Source organism: Neovison vison, chromosome 6 (assembly GCF_020171115.1).
Source record: "Neovison vison isolate M4711 chromosome 6, ASM_NN_V1, whole genome shotgun sequence".
Taxonomy (NCBI): Eukaryota; Metazoa; Chordata; class Mammalia; order Carnivora; family Mustelidae; genus Neogale; species Neogale vison.
This window is the reverse complement of record NC_058096.1, coordinates 104267685-104288961: the sequence shown is the minus strand read 5'-3', so window position 1 is coordinate 104288961 and position 21277 is coordinate 104267685. Positions and strand designations below refer to the sequence as shown.

The window sequence follows — 21277 nt, the reverse complement described above, 5'->3', positions numbered from 1 at the left end:
GTATAACATAATGCTAAGTATCTAATGACACATACTTAGAAAAGTACCAGCTACCCAATAAGCACATGTCTACCTTTGATATCCAAGGCCTCTGAGTTCCCAAATTGCCCTAAGGAAACAGTGGTGACAGTGGATATTTTTCTTTCTGTTGAATAAATATACAATCATAAGTCCTCTATACATTTTTATTTCCATTATGTCTATTACCTGGTAACCATGGAAGCATTTATCTCAGAGACACTGTAGGAAAAACAGATCTGCAACATACACTTTGAAACACAGTACAAATAATGCCACTTTCTTTCTTCTTCTTCTTTTTTTTTTTTTTGTGCCACCTTCAATAACAATTATACTTGGATTCTTTTTAACAGATTTTAAGTGATTGCTTTGTAACTGTATGCCCAAGAAAAAGCGTTTTTCCTACAGTCAAGCACCAAGTAGTAGAGTGTTGATACTGAGTTCATTTATCATAAATGACTATAAGGTTATTAAGGATCACCCAGGAGTGCCTGGGTGGCTCAATCGATTTTAGCAGCTGCCTTCAGCTCAGGTCATGATCCTGGGATTGAGCCCCACATCAGGCTCCCAGCTCAGCAGAGAGCTTGTTTCTCCCTCTCCCTCTGCCTGCCATTCTGCCTGCTTGTGCTCTCTAACTCTCTCAAATAAATACATAAAATCTTTAGAAAAAAAAATAAATAAAGATCATCCAATGTATGTCTTTGGAAGCATCTTTGATATTAATCATTTGTGCAAAACAAAATATTTATTATGCATAAGATTCTCTGGAAGGATTCACAAAACCTGTTAATGATGATTGCCTCTGAGAGGGGCATTTTGAAAGAAAAGCAAAGACTTATTTTTATTCTCTTTTGTACTGAGTTTTATTTCCTATTTTAAAAAGAATTGAAAATAGTTAAGTCCGTACCTATTTATAACTTCATTTTAAACTTAAAAAAAATAATAAAATATCTTTGTATTCCCCCATCACCCTTTCAAACACTATCCCCTCTCCACACATACACACATACAACAGCCTATAAGATTTCCTAATAAATATATATTGGCAAAACAATGAATACTGTTACATTAAAAGAAATAAAAAATTTTAAAAAAATATATATATAGGCACTGAGACTAATTTTCAAAGGGTCAGAAAGGACAATCAAATACTCGCCATACCACCTTCTCTTCCAGAGCCTCTTTAGATATTTTCTCCTCTTGGGCACTCAAAACATGAAAATTAGGACTTGCATCCCTTTTCCAAGACAGGAAGGCCACCAAATACCCTCTCTGCCCAAAACTGGCTAACCTTAGGGACTCCAGGAGGTATTAAACCATTTCCCCTTTAAAGGGGAGTTGCTATCATATTCTCCTAAGGACACTCAGAGTGACTCTGTGGCACCTATAATCTAGGGAGGAAAGCTGTGATACCCCTGATTTGTGGCCAGCCTTTCACTTCTTACCCTGGAGGTGGTAGGATTTAGTCAATTGGAGGACCAGAGCTATTGCACCACACGCTTCCCAGTTTAAGCTAATATTCCCAGTCATGGAGCATTGGATCTCCGTCTCCTTTCTTCTCTACCCAGATTAGTGGAGCATATCAACCTAGCAAAGTGTTACTGCTTACAATACTCAAAGTAAGATATGTCATCCAATCTATCACCAATACAACTAACAGATTCACTCTCTACTTGCATATTCTGTTTCTCACTTTTCAATTGGTTTTGAATTGGGATAAAGAAGAGAGGTACCATTTATTGAAATATATCAAAAACACTACCAAAAATATTATCATATTAAATGTATCCGTTGATTACAAAACACATGCTAATTTCAGAAACATTAAATTGACTGAAGGTGAGGTTCTTTGAATTAAGGAAACAAAATGTATCCTTATAACCCAATAGTTCAAACTCACTCCTCCCTCAATTGTTGAATTCCTAATTCTGGCATCTCTTATATTATCTGAAACCTAGCCATGGCAGAAAGCATGTTTAGTAACTAATTAGTAGTAGAATATATTTCATTATCTTAAATGGGAAAAATAATAATGCATCCCCAACCCATCCATAAAACCTTCACAAATCACCCTAAATATCAGTAAATCATATTTTTAAAGTAGGCTCCATGCCCAGTGTGGGCCTTGAACTCACAGCCTTGAGATTATGAGTTGCATACTGTACCAACTGAGCCAGACAGGTACCCCTCAGTAATTCATTCTTAAATTCCTATATAATAATGCATCAAGTATTTTTGCATAACATAAAAATGTTCAATACACCAATAACCTAATCATTAAGACCCCAAAAATCTATCAATTACCTACACAAGTAGGTTTGTTTGAAAACAGTACACATAGATAATAGACAGCATCAGGGAAGAATTCCCTCTTCACTATAAGGAATAGGTTTTTTAATGTAAATAACAATAAAAATAATGTATTAAAGGAATAAAAATGATATCTAAATTGAACCCCAGGTTAGTAGTCCCAGGCACCCCACAGAAGAAAACAGGAGGCTGATGAAAAGATGAACATTCAAAGATTATATGACAGATTTAAACAAGGGAGCCAAAGCACAGAATCCTATCGAGAGAACATTGAAGATGGGACCACGACCCACCCACATCTTCTCTCTCTCCCTTCTTCTTTCTTTCCATCCTAAAAACCAAGACTGGGGAGAGAGATTAGCATCTGTAGAATTCACTATACCCCAGGCACATTACAGCAATTCCTCACACTATCCCTATAATATAGAAATGATTGTCCCTATTCTGCAAATAAAAATACTGAGACTTAGAGAGTCCAAGTTAATTGCCCATAAGCCAGATCACAACAAAATAAGTAAGTAACAGAGCAGTGATCCAAGTCCTGACTTAAAAGCTCCAGATTTTCCCATGAACTTTACCATTTCAGTAGCTCAGACCAAACACCTCCTGGTAATCACTCTCTTTGACAATTCACCTCTCATCTGTCAGCAATCTTGTTGGCTCTAACTATAAATATATTCAAATACAACCAGTTCCCAATATCTTGCTACAACCACCATGATCCAATCCAACATTCTCTCTCCTAAATGATTACTGGGAAGCCTAGTTTCTCTGTTCTTGCCCTTGTCCCCTATAGTCTGTTTTCAATACATCAACTAAAGTGACACTCTTATAGCCTAAGTCAGGTTACATCTCTCTTCTACTCAAAACACTTCAAGGGTTCCCCAAAGTCATGCCCAGAGAGGCCTATAAGACCCTGCCTTTTGCGTATTACCCTCTGACTTACTGCCACTCTCCCTCATTTGATCCATTCTACCACTCTAAACATGTAAAGTTAATGCCTACATTAAAGTCACTGCAGTAGTTATGCCTTCTGCCTTGCAGACTCCTCCATCAGATATCCATATGATTCCTTCCCTCTTCAAGATTTCACTTTCTCAATGAGGTCTACCTGAAATCATAGCACCACTTCCCCCACGATATCCCTGATCTCCTTTACCCTGCTGTATTTTCCCATGCCACTTACCGTCTAATAGTGTATAGAAATGTGTCATGCATACTGTTTGCTGTCTGTCACCTCCCCAGCTGAAGCGAAAACCTCATGAGGTAAGGAAGGTTTTTTGTTCACCTATGTACCAGGAGCTTAGAACAGTAGCTGGTACATTGTAGATGATCGATAAATATTTGCTATTGTACTAAACACTGACTCCAGGCTATCCACTACCTCGTCAATGGTTATTTCTTGACCTTTTAAAATATCTTTGGGTCATATCATTCATTGGGAATCTGATAAAACTATGGACTCTCTCCCCAGGAAAACATACATTCTCAGGAATGTATGCAAATTTTAAAAATTCTGATATATAGTTTCAGTGGATCTCTGGACTTCCTAAAGAACATCCATGGAGGTCATGGATGTCTTCATTTAGGTCATGGAGACCTAAATCCACAAGGATATATCCTACTTAGTTTTCACTGATAGACCATGTGAGATACAATGAATGAAGTAAGAGTTTCTACACTAGAAAGCGAGTCCTCAAAACCCCAGATGTCCCTCATTCTGGCAATTCAAAGCTCCTACTCCCAGGGGCTTCCAGGAAGTAGTAGGGGCTTCCAGGAAGATGGCTTTGTGGAAGGCGAGGCTGAGAATAAGACTGCTAGGACCAGAGCAATAGGTACTCAGAAAGATCAGCCTAGGTGGCTCCTCTTCCCTTTCTCCTTGCTCCTGTCGGACTGACCATGCCTCCATCCCTCACCAAACTCTACACTGGAGTGCATTAAAGTTAGATCAGGAAGCAGGAGCTGGCCTCGCATAGGGTGGGAAAGGTCCACAAGTAGTTTTCGGGTATATAGCGGTAGATGGAAAGGCACCACCAAGTAGAGGCAGTTGGAAGAGCAATAAATTCCAGTAGCCTCCCACCTGGGACAATCATTCTCAGTTATTCATTCATTTATATGTGAGTGTAACTACTTCAGAGACTCCCTGAACAAAAAGAAAAAAATGTTTAAGAGCTTTGCATTTCTTTTTAGGAAAAAAAAAAGTCTACAAATACATAATCAAAATCAATCAAAATTATAAAGCACTAAGAAATGGAAAATCTTTATTAGAACACAAAAGATGTTTTAGAGAAAACAAATGGTCTCAATTTTCTTTGCAGTAATATTTACAAATAGTAGAATATTAATTGAAAAATTATCATACTGAACAGACTGACTCTACCTGGAATATTTGGCTTTTGGTGTTCTACTTGCTCTCCTTCAACAGAAAGCAAGCTCAGGTAAATAGTAGCAGGAGCAGAGATGAGAGGGAGTGGAGGTGTCATTCCAGAAATCAGGAAGCAAGCACAAAATTCAGTGTAACTGGGCTCCCTTTCGAGCTATTACCATAGCTGTGAGAGCAGTAATGAAACTGAATAATTGTTTTAAATGACTATGTAAAGGGAATAAAAGGACAATGTAAAGAGAAGAGGTCTGGAAAAGTCCACTAACGTGGAGGAATCAGCATGTGTCAAGTAGGAAGGAAGTGCAGCTGCAGTAAACACACAAAGCAGGGAGAAGCATCCATTGAAAAATGTTCATTTTTCAAATGAAAATGTTCATTTTTCAAATGAAAAATTTCATTTGCTGGAATTCCAAAAACACTGCATGTGCTGCAGTCAAGGTTGCCAGGTAAACAGTGTGGATTCTTCTCAGGACCAAATGTATAAAATCTATGCCAGAAAAATCCTCACAGACTAAAGAGGAAAAAAAAAAACGCTACATACTTTTTGCACTGATTCAATAATGATGGGACAGACACACAGAACCAGCCCTCTATCCCTTATGGATGGCCCTGAACTCTACCTACCTTGAAATGCATACTGGAATAGCATTTGTTGGCACAAAAACATCTGCTCTTGAGGAGCACCCCATGTTTACACAGGTGTTTCATGTCGACAGTCTCACTGGGCCTCAAACAGCCTGTGACTTGGTGACACAGTTGCAAGATAAGGTTGCTGAGTTCATAGCATGACTTTCCCACATCACACAGCTTGAACTTCGGGTCATATAGCTCATTGGGTCATGACTGCTGCCTCCAAAGTAAACAGGCAGAGAAATTAACTAATGCCATACGCTAATCTCTACTTCAGAGCTCCAAACTTGGAGCCTTGGAGCTCCAAACTTGGGCAGGGACAGGATGCCTCAGTGGTTCCAAGATGTTTTCTGGAGAAGCTTCAACTCAATGCACCCACCTAGGCACTGCTTGCTTCATGTCCTAAGAACCTCGGAAAGTACTTCAGATCTCCGAGGCTAAGGAAGTAGCTGTAAGTTCAGAATGTCTTTAAGAGCACGTTTTAAATGCCCTAAAAATTCAGGAGAATCCAGTCAGAGCTATCCTGACCCCTTACTGCTCCCTACATCCTCACAGACTTGGAATCCTATTCTCTTAAGGGTTAAACATCATCACTTCCTATGTTTCCTTTTCCTTCTCCAACATCTCTGCCCATCCTTAAATTTCAGTCTCTACTTAAAACTCCTTCCACACAGCTCTCCTGTTATATTAAACTGAAATCTGACCACCTAAATCTTCCATCTGCTGTTGTACAAAATAAATCTAAGTGTCTTCATATGAGAGTAGCTAAGATACATAAACAGAGCTACTAAACCCATCACTAGTTGATAAAGAATAAGACAAATGTCCTTAATTAAATCTCAGACTAAGCAAAATATTGTTAGCAAAGTAACATTAGAATCACAGCTTGCAGTACCAATTATAACCATAGCTACAAACATAGATAAAACACTCTCCTCAAAGTTTTTTTCAACTTACCCTGTGGCTCTAGTTGACTATCCGTCTTAGCCTTGATTAAGTTTGCCACCACTTTGGGCTACAACCCCCAGCAATTTTGAATCCCGGGAAGACCCAGGCCAGTTCCCACAGATTAACACCCCAAGACACAGAATGATGAACTAAGCCCTTCCTATCATTAGTCCACAGCCCTTGTTGCATATTAGAATCACCCAAGGTGCTTTTTAAAAAATCTTCATGCTAGGGACACACCCAAGATGATCTGAAACAGAATATGGGGTCAATGGAAAGGGAATATTGGTAGGTTTTTAACTCTTCACATAACTCTAATATGTAGCCAGAGTTGACAATTATTATATTTAAATCAGTGGTTCTCAGACATTAAGATGTATAAGAATCACCTTTAAAATGGAACCTGTAGCTCCCAAATCCCAGAGAATCGGATTCCTTGAAGTTGGAGTGGAAACCAAAGGTTCAGATGTTTCTGAACAAGGCAGTTCTTTGAAGCATACCTTAAGAAACTGTGCCCCAGGTTTTAGATAAGTGGTTTTTAAAATATGGTCCCTAAACCATTAGCATTAACATCAGCATCACCTAGAAATCCATTAGAAATATAAACTCTAGCATGAAAGACTGTGGACTCTGAGAAACAAACTGAGGGCTTTGGAGGGGAGGGGAGTGGGGGGTTGGGTGAGCCTGGTGGTAGGTATTAAGGAAAGCACGTATTACATGGAGCACAGGGTGTGGTGCATAAACAATGAATCTTGGAACACTGAAAAAAAAGAAAACAAAATTAAGATGTTAAACTTGAAAAAAAAAAGAAAAATAATCTCTTGGTCCTCCACCCCAGACACACCAAAATGAAATTGTGAACAATCAGTGTTTCAACAGTCTTCCAAGTGATGCTAATGCCCACTCAAGTAGGACAAGCTTTGATCCAGATGACTGAGTTTGTCAATTAGAGAAGAGAGGATCCCAGTGAAGTAAAACGGTCCCATTAGCACACCCAAGGTTTTGCATCATGCCGTACAGGAAGAGTAGCCTTTGGAAACAACCTAAATATTTTTGAGTACCTGTCAAAAAGCTATTTTAAGCCAAAACCCACTAAACAAGGTAAATTTGCCACTAAAATACAACCAAAAGTTTGTTAAGATGATCAAGACAAGCTTACGATAAAAATTAAAGGACAGAGGCACCTGGGTGGCTCAGTGGGTTAAGCCCCTGCCTTCGGCTCAGGTCATGATCTCAGGGTCCTGGAATCAAGCCCTGCATTGGGCTCTCTGCTCAGCAGGGAGCCTGCTTCCTCCCCGCCCCGCCCTCTTGTCTCTCTGCCTACTTGTGAGCTCTGTCTGTCAAATAAATAAATAAAGTCTTAAAAACAAAAACTAAAGACAACAAAATATCTACTATCAAAACAGAACTCTAATGGCAAAACCTCAGGCTGATTTTCCTGAAAATTTCTTATTCTCCTGGATATAAACATCTATAGAGCTACTAGGAAAACCTGCTCCTCCTCAGAAATCCCAGAATAATCACAAAAACATTCATATATCATTGTGCTGGTCATGAGGCATTTTCACATTCTATGTTTGATATTATCCACTACCTTCCTCATATATAGATTAAAATACTGGGTCTTAAAAACTCTTTAAAAGCTTCATAATGTATATACTTATCAAATCACTATGCTAAACATCTGAAACTACTGTATTGTATGTCAACTACACTTCAATTTAAAAAAAAAGGTAAATAATTGACATGGTTACCTAGCTAATAAGAGACAGAACCAGAACTTGAATCTATATTTTAGAAGCCAAGTCCAGAGCCCCCTTCTCTACCCTGTACTGATTCCTCTGACCTACTCTGGATCCTTGCCCCAGGGAAGAGACTAGGGGGGATCCCTGGGTGCTGTGTCCTCAACAGCACACAGGCTTGGGGTCAGTGGGACAATGGAGATGGGTGGCAAGGGTAGGAGTGATTATGGCCTACTTTTATAAAAAGTTTTCCAGACGTGATTAGAATAAATATTCTTAATTATATCTACCATTACACTGTCATAGATAATGTGTCATTCATATTTAATGCCAAAAATTTGTTATTAATTACAAATTAATTAATTTGGCATTAATAATATCAGTGCCAAATTTTTGTTATTAATGTTATTAATTAATTACAAAAATTTGTTCTTAGTTGTAGTTTTACTTTTTCAGTTTTGTCCATAGCCTAGTATTAGATTAATCTTTATTCAAGAAATATAAGTAAGCTGGTGAGAGGGGAAGTCTTAGAAGCCTGCTCAGGGACTAGAGGAGTCCAACCGCAGATTTAGTATTTGCTTCAGGTAATCTTTGAGTAGATAAGTGCATTAAGAAAATATATCCCTGTACTTCATCCAGGGGTGCCTGGGTGGCTCAGTGGTTTAAAGCCTCTGCCTTCGGCTCAGGTCATGATCCCAGTCTCTCTGCTTGTCTCTCTGCCTACTTGTGATCTCTGTCTGTCGAATAAATAAATAAAATCTTTAAAAAAAAAAAAGTACATCCAAGAAATCTTTAATAATTCTATGAAACCCTCCATTTATAATGTATATCCTCAGCTTTCTGTGCAGAAAACATGACAACATTGGATATAGAACATCATGTATATATTATACAACCATTTGCATTAGAAATGGATAAAAATGAAAATATATATTTGTATTTACTTGTACATACAGAAAGGAGCTGTGGAAAGATGCATAAGAAACTGATATTCCTGGTTTCCTGACTATGGGGCTGGGAAAAGAAGGCTGAATACAGAGCCCAGGGCAGAGGGCGACTTCACTGCACAAGTTTTTATATATTTTTATTTTGAAACAATTTTAGTGTTTCACATATTCAAATATAATTTTAAAGAATCATGTGGGTTATTTTTTAAATTGAAAGCCAAATAAAATTCCACATGAACTTGGGAATTAGATTTTATTAGACTAACTATAAGAGACATCTAAATTAGTCAAGTCCTAATTAAGAAATCCTAGGACAGCAGAGTATTTAGGCAAAGAGTGGCACAGGTGACGCATTTGGGAACTTGAAGAGGCCAGGATATCACCTCCCCTAGTCTGTGTCTGCTGATTTATAAAAGAATTTAAATTCCATCCACTGAGGATCCAAATGTGCCACAGCAGGGGACTGGCTTAAACCCTTCTCTTTTATCCATATAAAGAAGCACGCAGGATAGAAGGAGATAGACAGTGGAAGAGCAAGAAACCAAGATATCATTAGGTCCCAGGAGATCAGCTAGATAGTTGTCAAAGCGTTCTGAACACCTACAGACTCAACAGGAGAGAGAAGAACAGCAGCAATTCTAGGAAGAGAAAATTGACCACTTTCTGGAAGGTAGGAAGTGCTGAGAAGTGAATCCAGAGAAGATAGACCATGGGGGGAAAGGGCCAGCCCCTGGCAAGTAAGAGAGCAGCAGAGTACAAAATCAGAACTTTTAGAAGTCTGGTCCATGGAGGTATGTCACTCCAGAGGCTAAATGGAGGCGGCATAGGGCGGGGGGTGGAACCCTCGTGGCAACAGTGTGGTTTAAGGACCCATGGGGACACAGAAAGACCTGGGGTGTCTGAGTGTGGCAGAGCTCCCAGGTTTCAGAGTGGGGAAGCCAGCTGCACAGACGGTGACGAGCAGTGGACTCTCCACTCAGGGTTACCTAAAACCATGATCCAAGGCACAGTTAGACCACTGTACTTCAAGCAGGAACCCACAAGCAACAGATCCAAGGAGACCCCCTCCTTCCTCCTACAGGAGAAGCAGCATGGGAGCATGCTACAGGAATCTGTTGGGCTTACAGACTCCAAACATGGCTGTGCACCAGAGATAGAAATGCTTGGTCACAGGCTGGGTGAGTTCAGAGTGCAGCTGGAGACCTGAGAGATGGGAGGGATTGACTGCTTTTCTCTGAGGGCACAGTGAGGAGAGGGGACCTGTGCTTTCAGCTCCTACAGGGCCATAGATTGGGAAATCATAAAGCACAGAGCGGAAATCAATGAAATAGAAACAAAAAGAACAATAGAATAGATCAATGATACTAGGGGCTCCTTCTTTGAAAAAATTAGTAAGATTGATAAATGCCTGGCTGGACATATCAAAAAGAAAAGAGAAAGGACTCAAATTATTAAAATAATGAATGAAAGAGGAGACATCACAACCAACACCAAAGAAATACAAACAATTATAAGAACATATTATAAGCAACTATATGCCAAAAAATTAGACAATCTGGAAGAAATGGATGCATTGCTAGAGACATATAAACTACCAAAATTGGATCAGAAAGAAACAGAAAACCAGAACAGACTCATAACCAGTAAGGAGATTAAGACAGTCATCAAAAATCTGCCAACAAACAAGAGCCCAAGGCCAGATGGCTTCCCAGGGGAATTCTACCAAACCTTTAAAGAAGAATTAATACCTATTCTCCTGAAACTATTCCAAAAAATAGAAATGGAAGGAAAACTTCCAAACTCTTTTTATGAGGCCAGCATTACTTTGATCCCAAAACCAGACAAAGACCCTACCAAAAAGGAGAATTACAGACCAATATCCTTGATGAACACAGATGCAAAAATTCTCACCAAAATACTAGCCAATAGGATCCAACAGTACATTAAAAGGATTATTCACCATGACTCAGTGGGATTTATTCCTGGGCTGCAAGGTTGGTTCAACATCTGCAAATAAATCAATGTGATATAATACATTAATAAAAGAAAGAACAAGAACCATATGATATTCTCAATAGATGCTGAAAAAGCATTTGACAAAGTACAGCATCCTTTCTTGATCAAAACTCTTCACAGTGTACACATTGAGGGTACATACCTCAATATCATAAAAGCCAACTATGAAAAACACACAGTGAATATCATTCCAATGGGGAAAAACTGAGAGCTTTTCCCCTAGGTCAGGAACACAGCAGGGATGTCCACTATAACCACTGCTATTCAACATAGTACTAAAAGTCCTAGCCCCAGCAATCAGACAACAAAAAGAAATAAAAGGCATCCATATTGGCAAAGAAGAAGTCAAACTCTCACTCTTTGCAGATGATATGATACTTTATGTGGAAAACCCAAAAGACTCCACTCCAAAACTGCTAGAACTCATGCAGGAATTCAGTAAAGTGTTAGGATATAAAATCCATACACAGATATCAGTGGCATTTTTATATACCAACAGCAAGTCAGAAGAAAGAAATTAAGGAGTCAATTCCATTTACAAGTGCACCCAAAGCCATAAGATACCTAGGAGTAAACCTAACCAAAGAGGCAAAGTATCTGCACTCAGAAAACTATAAAGTACTCATGAAAGAAATTGAGGAAGACACAAAGAAATGGAAAAACGTTCCATCCTCATAGATTGGAAGAACAAATACTGTGAAAATGTCTATACTACCTAGAACTATCTACACATTGAATGCAATCCGTATCAAAATACCATCAATTTTTTTCAAAGAAATGGGACAAATAATCCTAAAATTTATATGGAACCAGAAAAGACCCCAAATAGCCAAAGGAATGCTGAAATAGAAAACCAAACTTGGTGGCCTTCACAATTCCAGGCTTCAAGCTCTATTACAAAGCTGTAATCATCACGACACTATGGTATTGGTACAAAAGCAGATACACAGATCGATGGAACAGTAGAGAGACCCCAGAAATGGACCTTCCACTCTATGGCCAATTAATCTTCAACCAAGCAGGAAAGAATGTCCAATGGAAAAAAGACAGTCTCTTCAACAAATGGTGTTGGGAAAATTGGACACTCACATGCAAAAGAACAAAATCGGACCATTTCCTTACACCACACACAAAAATAGACTCAAAATGGTTGAAAGACCTCAGTGTGAGACAGGAATCCATCAACATCCTTGAGGAGAACACCAGCAGCAACCTCTTCGACCTTAGTCACAGTAACTTCTTCCTGGAAACATCGCCAAAGGCAAGAGAAGCAAGGGCAAAAAATGAACTACTGGGACTTCATCAAGATCAAAATCTTTTGCACAGCAAAGGAAACAGTCAACGAAACCAAAAGACAACTGACAGAATGGGAGAAGATATTCACCAATGACATATCAGATAAAGGGCTAGTATCCAAAATCTATAAAGAACTTATCAAACACAACACCCAAAGAACAAATAATCCAATCAAGAAATGGGCTGAAGACATGAACAGTCATTTCAGCAGAGAAGACATCCAAATGGCCAACAGACACATGAAAAAGTGCTCCACATCACTCAGCATCAGGGAAATACAAATCAAAACCACAGTGAGATATCACCTCCCACCAGTCAGAATGGCTAAAATTAACAAGTCAGGAAATGACAGATGTTGGAGAGGATTGGTAAAAGGGGAACCCTCTTACACTGTTGGTGGGAATGCAAGCTGGTTCAGTCACTCTGGAAAACAGCATGGAGGTTCCTCAAAAAGTTGAAAATACAACTACTCCACAACCCAGCAATCACACTACTGGGTATTTACACTAAAGATAGAAATGTAGTGATCTGAAGGGGCACATTCACCTGAATGTTTATAGGAGCAATGTCCACAACAGCCAAACTATGGAAAAAACCTAGATGTCCATCAACAGATGAATGGATAAAGAAGATGCGGTATGTATATATACAGTGGAATACTATGCATCCATCAAAAGAAATGAAATCTTGCCATTTGCAATGACTTGGATGGAACTAGAGGGTATTATGCTGAGTGAAATGGGTCAATCAGAGAAAGACAATTATATGATCTCTCTGAATGAGGAATTTGAGAGGCAGAGCCCAGGGCTGTGGGAGGCAGGGAAGGAAAAAAATGAAACAGATGGGATCGGGAGGGAGACAAACCATAAGAGACTCTTAATCTCACAAAATAAACTGAGGGTTGCTGGGCAGTCGGGGGTAGAGATAGGGTGATTGGGTTAGGGACATTGGGGAGTGTATGTGCTATGGTGAGTGCTGTGAAATGTGTAAGCCTGATGATTCACAGACCTGTAATCCTGGGGTAAACAATACATTGTATGTTAATAAAAAATTATTTTTTAAAAAAACACAAGAAATAATAAGTGTTGGCAAGTATATGGAGAAAATGGAACCCTGGTACACTACTGGTGGGAATGCAAACTGGTACTGAAGAGAAAAATTACCAAGAACAGACCCAGGGTGAGCAGGCCCCAGAAGATAGAAACAGCAAGAGATAACCAGCCCTTTCTACTTCTGTAACCAGACTCCCCCCGGCCACTGGCTCCCTGTACTACTCTTCCCTCCTAAAGCAGCTCCCTGCCCCCACCAATTTAAACCCACCTACCAGCAGCCAGCATAGCCCTTGAAATCTCACCCCTTGCACCCCACTATAAAAACCCTGTAACCCCGCCACCTGGGGCCCAGAATTTAGAACATGAAATTCTGGTCTGCCAGCATAAAATAAACCCTAGTTCTCCTAATCCTCTGAGCGTCACTTGGTTTCTCGCCACTCCGATTATTTTCCCCAACAGTATGGCCATTGTAGAAGACAGATTCCTGTTTGGAGGAAGATTCCTCATAGAGCTTCCTGGAAGCTCTTCTATGAGGAAGACTCCTAATAGAACTACCCTATCATTTGATAATTGTACTACTGGGTATTTATCCCCAAAACATAAAAATACTAATGCAAAGGGATACATGCACTCCTAGGTTAATTGCAATATTATTTATAATAGTCAAATTATAGAAGCAGCCCTAATGTTCATTGGTAGATGAATAAAGAATAGATGGTATATTTATACAATGTAGTATTATTCGGCCATAAAAAAGCCTGGTGGTGGGTATTATGGAGGGCACATATTGCATGGAATACTGGGTGAGGTGCATAAACATTGAATTTTGGAACACACACACACACACACACAAATTAAATTAAATTAAAAAATAAAGAATTAGGTCTTGCTATTTGCTATGTGGATAGATCTAAAGTGTTTAACGGTATGAGAAATAAATCAGTCAGAGAAAGACAAATACCATGTGATTTTACTCATCTCTGGAATTTAAGAAACAAAGCAAGGGGAAAAAAAGAGACAATCCAAAAAACAGACTCTTAACTATAGAGAACAAACTGATGGTTACTAAAAGTGAGGCGGGTGGGGGAATGGGTGAAGTAAGTGATGAGGATTAAAGAGTACACTTATGATGAGCCCTAAGTAATGTATAGAATTATTGAATCACTAGATTGTATACCTGAAACTAATATAACCTTGTATGTTAAAGATACTGGAATTAAAATTTAAAGACTTAACAAAAAATTTAAAAGGAAAGAAATATGGAGAAATAGAGTATATTGTCAAAAGACAATACTAAATTTTATCTCTATTATGATTACAGTTATGTAAAAGTGTCAAATGCATTTGGACTAGGACTGGAAGGGAATACCAAAAATGACAGTGTTTTCTTATTTGGAATTCTGGGTGTTTTCTCCCATTACGAAATTTCCATTAATGTTATGATTATTAGATCATCTATGCAAATATACAGCTGACATATGATCATTTTAATTTGTATGGTTATTCTACTCTTCATAACAAGTTTGTACAGCTAAATAATAATATAACAGCTGCTCAATGATTTTGTAAACAATAAGATGCTATAAAGCAACCAAGGCTGCTCTTCTAAAATGTTTGCTCTATTAATATACTGTGGAAATAACAACCACATCTATCTGCCCAGATGTCAGAACACATTGCCAGAAAGAGCACCATCTTCTACAGTAGTACATGATTATGCTTAAGAGACAAATGGGATTATTACAACTACTTCAGAATTGGGGAAACTGAGGAACAGAATGATTTCAAGACTTATTCTATGGCTAACAGACAAGTAAGAATGACTTTACAACTTGCTGATACTTGACTAATAATCTAAATTTATTTCAGATTTCTATATCAACTATTCTTAGCTTTTAATACACAGTATAATTTGTCTAAGTAAAAGGAACACTGTAGTATCTTGATTCCTTGATTTCATTTATTACATGCCCCTTCTATTTGCTTAGAGATTTTTTTAAAATTCTCAGATACTAATTAATATATGACAGATGACTTTCAAAGACAACACTAAATAGAATCTTTGATTTCAGGTGCTCAATTTACATGCAAAAGAACAAAACTGCAATTGAAGTACACTTATACATATCTTATTTTCCAACTCAACAGAATAATGACTTCTGATACTGTTAGGACTACAAGCTACCTAGCTTTATAAAATGACCTAAAAAAAGAATAAAGTACTAATAAGAATCTGTTCAACACCCAGTACAATTCTAACCCAGAGTTCTTTTACATTACTTGGTCTATTGATTTTCGATTCAAAGAAATGAAAACCAAAGAAGGGGTACAGCTAATCTACCTTAGAAGCAGCATACAATTATTTAAAAATAACATTGTTCTCACTAGCATTCAGCTCATTCTAACTTTGTCATTTCATGTATGGAAAAAAGTCAATCATAAGATTCCTTCCATACACATACAAGTAATGACAGCTCTGAAAATTCAGAAAGTAACAGTTTCTTTAACCACTACCTAAACTCTAAATAGTTACAGACTTAAGAATGAAAGACATTTTACTCCCTTTTGCATTAAATTGATAGTATCACACTTCAGTCAATAAACATTTCATAGATTCCACATCCTTATTTTTTGTGTGTAAGGGTCTAAGTCTTGAGAAATTCTGCAGAGGGGTATGTTTTCCAGCAAAGTATTTGAAAATGTTTGGTAATACCATCTATCAATAATTTTCTGAACAATCTGCAAATTCAAGGTCACAAATTCCAGCCCCTTGATCAAAGCCACAATAATAAATCTTGTTTTACTCTATTTTAACATGGAACTGCAAGTAAATTCCATTTTACCCTTCGGAAGAGAAGCACACACTGGTAACTTTCTGGCTGTATCTAGGTCACCAACCTGTTTTGGTTGGCTCATACAAATTTTAGAATTAAGGAACATAAAAGATCAGTTAAATTCACAAGAAGTCCAGATACTCAGTTTCTCTTGCAAGACTGGAAACTTAGGCAACCCTAGACCTCCATTCCTATGTGGCAACAATTCAGCTGACAGGGAAAAGTGGCTGCCTCCTTTACATAGCTCTAAATTTCCAATTGACCACATGGTCCCTGCTAACTGACTCCTAAATTCTACTGTGTCCCTGACACCAGACCCCTGTTAAACCCAGCTTACTTCATAGAATTACGCTACCTGCCTGGCTTCTGTAGGCATTTGAATTCCTGAACTGATAAAAAGTTTTCTATTTTGTGGGTGCCTGGGTGGCTCAGTTGGTTAAGCTACTTCCTTCGGCTCAGGTCATGACCCTGGAATCCCGGGATTGAGTCCCACATCGGGCTCCCTGCTCAGCAGGGAGTCTGCTTCTCCCTCTGACCACCTCCCCCCACCCTCATGCTCTCTCTCATTCTCTCTCAGATGAATAAACAAAATCTTTAAAAAAAAAAGTTTTGTATTTTGTTTCCTTAGCATATATTGAACATCCACTGAATAAAAGGCTCTTTGGGAGAGTAATGAGGAATAGCAGGTTATAAGTCCATGACCTCAGGGACCTTAAACTCTAGCAGCAGGGAATGAAATGCAGTGATAGTGCAAGGTACTTAACTTTGAATCCTATATAAAGGTCTAAAGCAGAGTTGTTCGATAGAATTATAATGTAAGCCATATATATAATTTTAAATTTTCCAGAAGCCACATTAAAAAGATTTTTTTTTTAAAGATTTTATTTATTTATCTGACAGAGAGATCGAGAGAGAGCACTAGCAGGGGGGATAATGGGGAGAGAGAGGGAGAGGCAGACTCCCTGCCGGAGCAGGGAGCCAGATGCGGGGCTTGATCCCAAGACCATGGGATCATGACCTGAGCCGTAGGCAGATGCCTAACCATCTGAGCCACCCAGGCGCCCCTTGAAAAGATTTTTTAAGTGAGGTTAACTTAATAATATGTTTTATGTTTTAAAACTTTTTCCCCATGTTGGTATATTTTACTATTTTTTCATTTATTATGTTAGTCACTACACAGTACATCTTAGTTTTTGATGTGTTAAAAACACTTAGTTTTTAAGTGTTCCACGATCCATTTTTTATGAATAACACCCAGTGCTCCATGCAATCCATGCCCTCCTTAATACCTATCACTGGGCTAACCGACCCCCCCTCCCCCCATCCCCTCTAAAACCCTCAGTTTGATTCCTGTAGACCATAGTCTCTCATGGTTCATCTTCCCCTCTGATCCCCCTCCTTCATTTTTCCCTTCCTTCTCCTAATGTCCTCCACGCTATTCCTTATGTTCCACAGATAAGTGAAATCATATGATAATTGACTTTCTCTTCTTGACTTATTTCACTTAGCATAATCTCCTCCAGTTCCATCCACGGTGACATAAAAGCTGGTTATTCATCCCTTCTGATTGCTGAATAATATTCCATTGTATATATGGACAACATCTTCTTTATCCATTCATCTGTTGAGAGGCATTTCATCTCTTTCCACAGTTTGGTTATTTGTACATTGCTACTATGAACATTGGGATGCACGTGGTCCTTCTTTTCACTACATCTGTATCTTTAGGGTAAATACCCAGTAGTGCAATTGCAGGGTCATAAGGTAGCTCTACTTTGAACTTTCTGAGGAACCTCCACATTGTTTTCCAAAGTGGCTGTACCAACTTGCATTTCTACCAACAGTGTAAGAGGGTTCTCCTTTCTTCACAACTTCTCCAACATCTATTGTTTCTTGCCTTGTCAATTTTTGCTATTCTAGTATAAGATGTTATCTCAATGTGGTTTTGATTTGAATTTCCCTCATTGCTAATGATGATGAATAGTTTTTCATGTGTTTGTTAGCCATTTGTATGCCTTCTTTGGAGAAGACCCCATCAAAAACGAGAATTTCAGACCAGTATCCCTGATGAATATGCATGCCAAAATTCTCAACAAGATCCTAGCTAATAGGATCCAACAGTTCATTAAAAGGAATAGCCATCAAAACTAGGTGATATTTGCGTTGTGCCCAGGAATTCCTTAACTTGGACGGGAGAGGGAAGGAACCAAGAAGTCAATAATTTCACCGGGTGCTCTGATGATGACCAGAATGATCAGTCTCCTTCAGAAAAGGAAGATACCATCAATGATGGAACTTCCAAAGGTGAAGAAGAAAAAGTTGATGTTTTAGGCAACTTGTTAGATGAAAAAACTAATGAATTACTGTGTCACTTTGCCTGTGATATAAAAGAGAAGTGGAATTCTAAAACTGAGCTAATTGGATTATCTCCTGAATTCTCATTGGGCAGAATCCTTGACAAAAACCAAAGGGCTATTTTGCATAGTGCTGTTAGGCAGAAATTCCCCTTTTTAATAACTGTTACTAAAAATAGTGAGATTGTTGTAATACCCAATCTTGAGTTTAAGGAACTCTGTTACTTGGTATCTGAAGAAGCAGCACTGGACTTTTTTAAAATATTTGGATGCAAAGAAAGCAAATTCCAAATTTACCTTTAAACCTGATACAAACAAAGACCACAGAAAAGCAGTCCATCGTTTTGTCAACAAAAAGTTTGGAAACCCTGTAGAAACCAAATCTTTCCCTGAACTCAGTTACAATGCCAGTAATCCAAATGTAGTGATTACAGTAAGATTTCGGGGAAAAAACACACAAGCACAGGAAAAGATCTCTTTTTGAATGCCGGGATCAAAAAGTTATATACACAGTCTCCACACCCAGGGTGGAGCCCTGAGGCCAACACCTGAGCAGAAATCAAGAGTTGGATGCTTAACAGACTGAGCAATCTAGGCATGCATCTGTTTGTCTTCTTTGGAGAAATGTCTGTTTGTGTCTTCTGCACATTTTTAAATTGGATTATTTGTGTTTTGGATGTTGAGTTGTATGAACAACTTTTTCTGGAAGTTGAGTTTATATATTTTGGATACTGGACCTTTATTGGATACATCATTTGCAAATATCTCCTCCCATTCTATAGGTTACCTTTTGGTTTTGTTGATTGTTTCCTTTGCTGGGTAGAAGCTTTTTGTTATGGTGTAGGGCCAGTAGTTTCTTTTTGCTTTTGTTTCCTTTATCTGTTTCCTTTATTTTGGTGTCAGAGAAATTGTTGCCTGTGCTCTTTCCTAGGATTTTTATGCTTTCAGGTCTCACATTTAGGTCTTTCATCCATTTTGAATTTATTTTTATATATGGTGTAACAAAATGGTCCAGTTCCATTCTTTTGCATGTAGCTTTCCAGTTTTCCCAATGCCACTTGTTGAAGAGACTGTCTTTTTCCCATTGGATATTCTTTCCTGCTTTGTTGAAGATTAGTTGACCATATAATTATGGGCTCATTTCTGGGTTTTCTTTTCCATTCCAGTGATCTATGTGTCTGTTTTTGTGTCAGTGCCCTACTGTTTTGATTGCTACAGCTTTGTGGTATAGCTTGAGGTCTGGAACTGTGATGCCTCCAGTTTTGTTTTGTTTTGTTTTTCAGGATTGCATTGGCTATTCAGGGTCTTTTGTGGTTCCATACAAATTTTAGGATTAGTTCTGTGAAAAATGATATTGATATTTTGATAGGGACTTCTTTGGATGTGTGGATTGCTTTGTGTAGTATAAACATGTTAAGGGTGTTCGTTCTTGTAATCCACGAGCACGGGATGTATTTCCATCTCTTTGTGTCATCTTCAATTTCTTTCAGAAAGAAAGTGTTTTACAGTTTTCAGACTATGGGTCTTTCACCTCTTTGGTTGGGTTTATTCACAGATAACTTTTTTTTTAAGATTTTATTATTTAGTTCAATTGTAAAGGGGGTTGTTTTCTTAATTTCTCTTTCTACTGCTTCATTATTGGTGTGTAGGCATGCTACAGATTTCTGTGCATTGATTTTGTATCCTGTGACTTTGGTGAGTCTGTTTATGAGTTCTAGCAGGTTTTTAATGAAGTCTTTCAGGTTTTCTATGTATAGTATCATGTTATCTGCAAATAGTGAAGGTATTACTTCTTCCTTAATTTGGATGCCTTTTATTTCTTTCTTTCTGTTTTTTGATTGCTGTGGCTGGGACTTCTAGTACTATGTTGAATAAAAATGGTGAGGGTGGACATCCTTGTCTCATTCTTGAACTTGGAGGAAAGGCTCTCAGTTCTTTCTCATTAAAAGTGGGTGAGCCTGGTGGTGGATATTATATAGGGCACATATTGCATAAAGAACTGGGCATGGTGCATAAACTATGAATTTTGGAATAATGAAATAAAATAAAATAAAATAAAAAACAAACTAGGTGATATTTATCACTGGGATGCAACAAGGGTGGTTCAATGTTCACAAATCAATCAATGTGATAGAACATATTAATAAGAGGAGAGAAAAGAACCATATGGCCCTCTCACTTGACGCAGAAAAAAGCATTTGAAAAAAAAAAAAAAACAGCATCCTTTACAGATTAAAACTCTTAACAGTGTAGGGATAGAGGGAACATTCCTCAATTTCATAGAAACCATCTATGAAAAGCCCACAGTGAATAATACCATTCTTGATGGGGAAAAGCTGAGAGCCTTTCCCTTAAGATCAGGAACATGACAAGGATGCCTACTCACGCCACTATTGTTCAACATAGTACTAGAAGTTCTAGCAACAGCAATCAGACAACAAGAAGAAATAAAAGATATTCAAACAATATGGTTTATATGAACCCATATAACCAAAATCTTACCATTTCAACATAGAATCAACATAAAAAATTACTAATGAGCTATTTACACCTTGTTTTTTGTACTGTCTTTGAACTCAGTATGTAATTTATATTTAACAGCATATCTCAGTTTGGACTAGCTATATCTCAGTTGCTCAACAGTCACATGTGGCTAGTCACTTCTCTTAGACAGCATAGAAATAAAGTAACGACAAGGAGTCCAGAGATAGCAGCAACTCATTTGACTGGAGAAATCAAGGAAGGCT

General features: G+C 38.2%; 1 pseudogene; it reads left to right on the top strand.

Annotated features, from left to right (window-relative positions):
- Positions 1-3985: 3985 nt before the first annotated feature.
- LOC122910110 lies at positions 3986-19069 on the top strand (annotated as a pseudogene).
- Positions 19070-21277: the final 2208 nt, after the last annotated feature.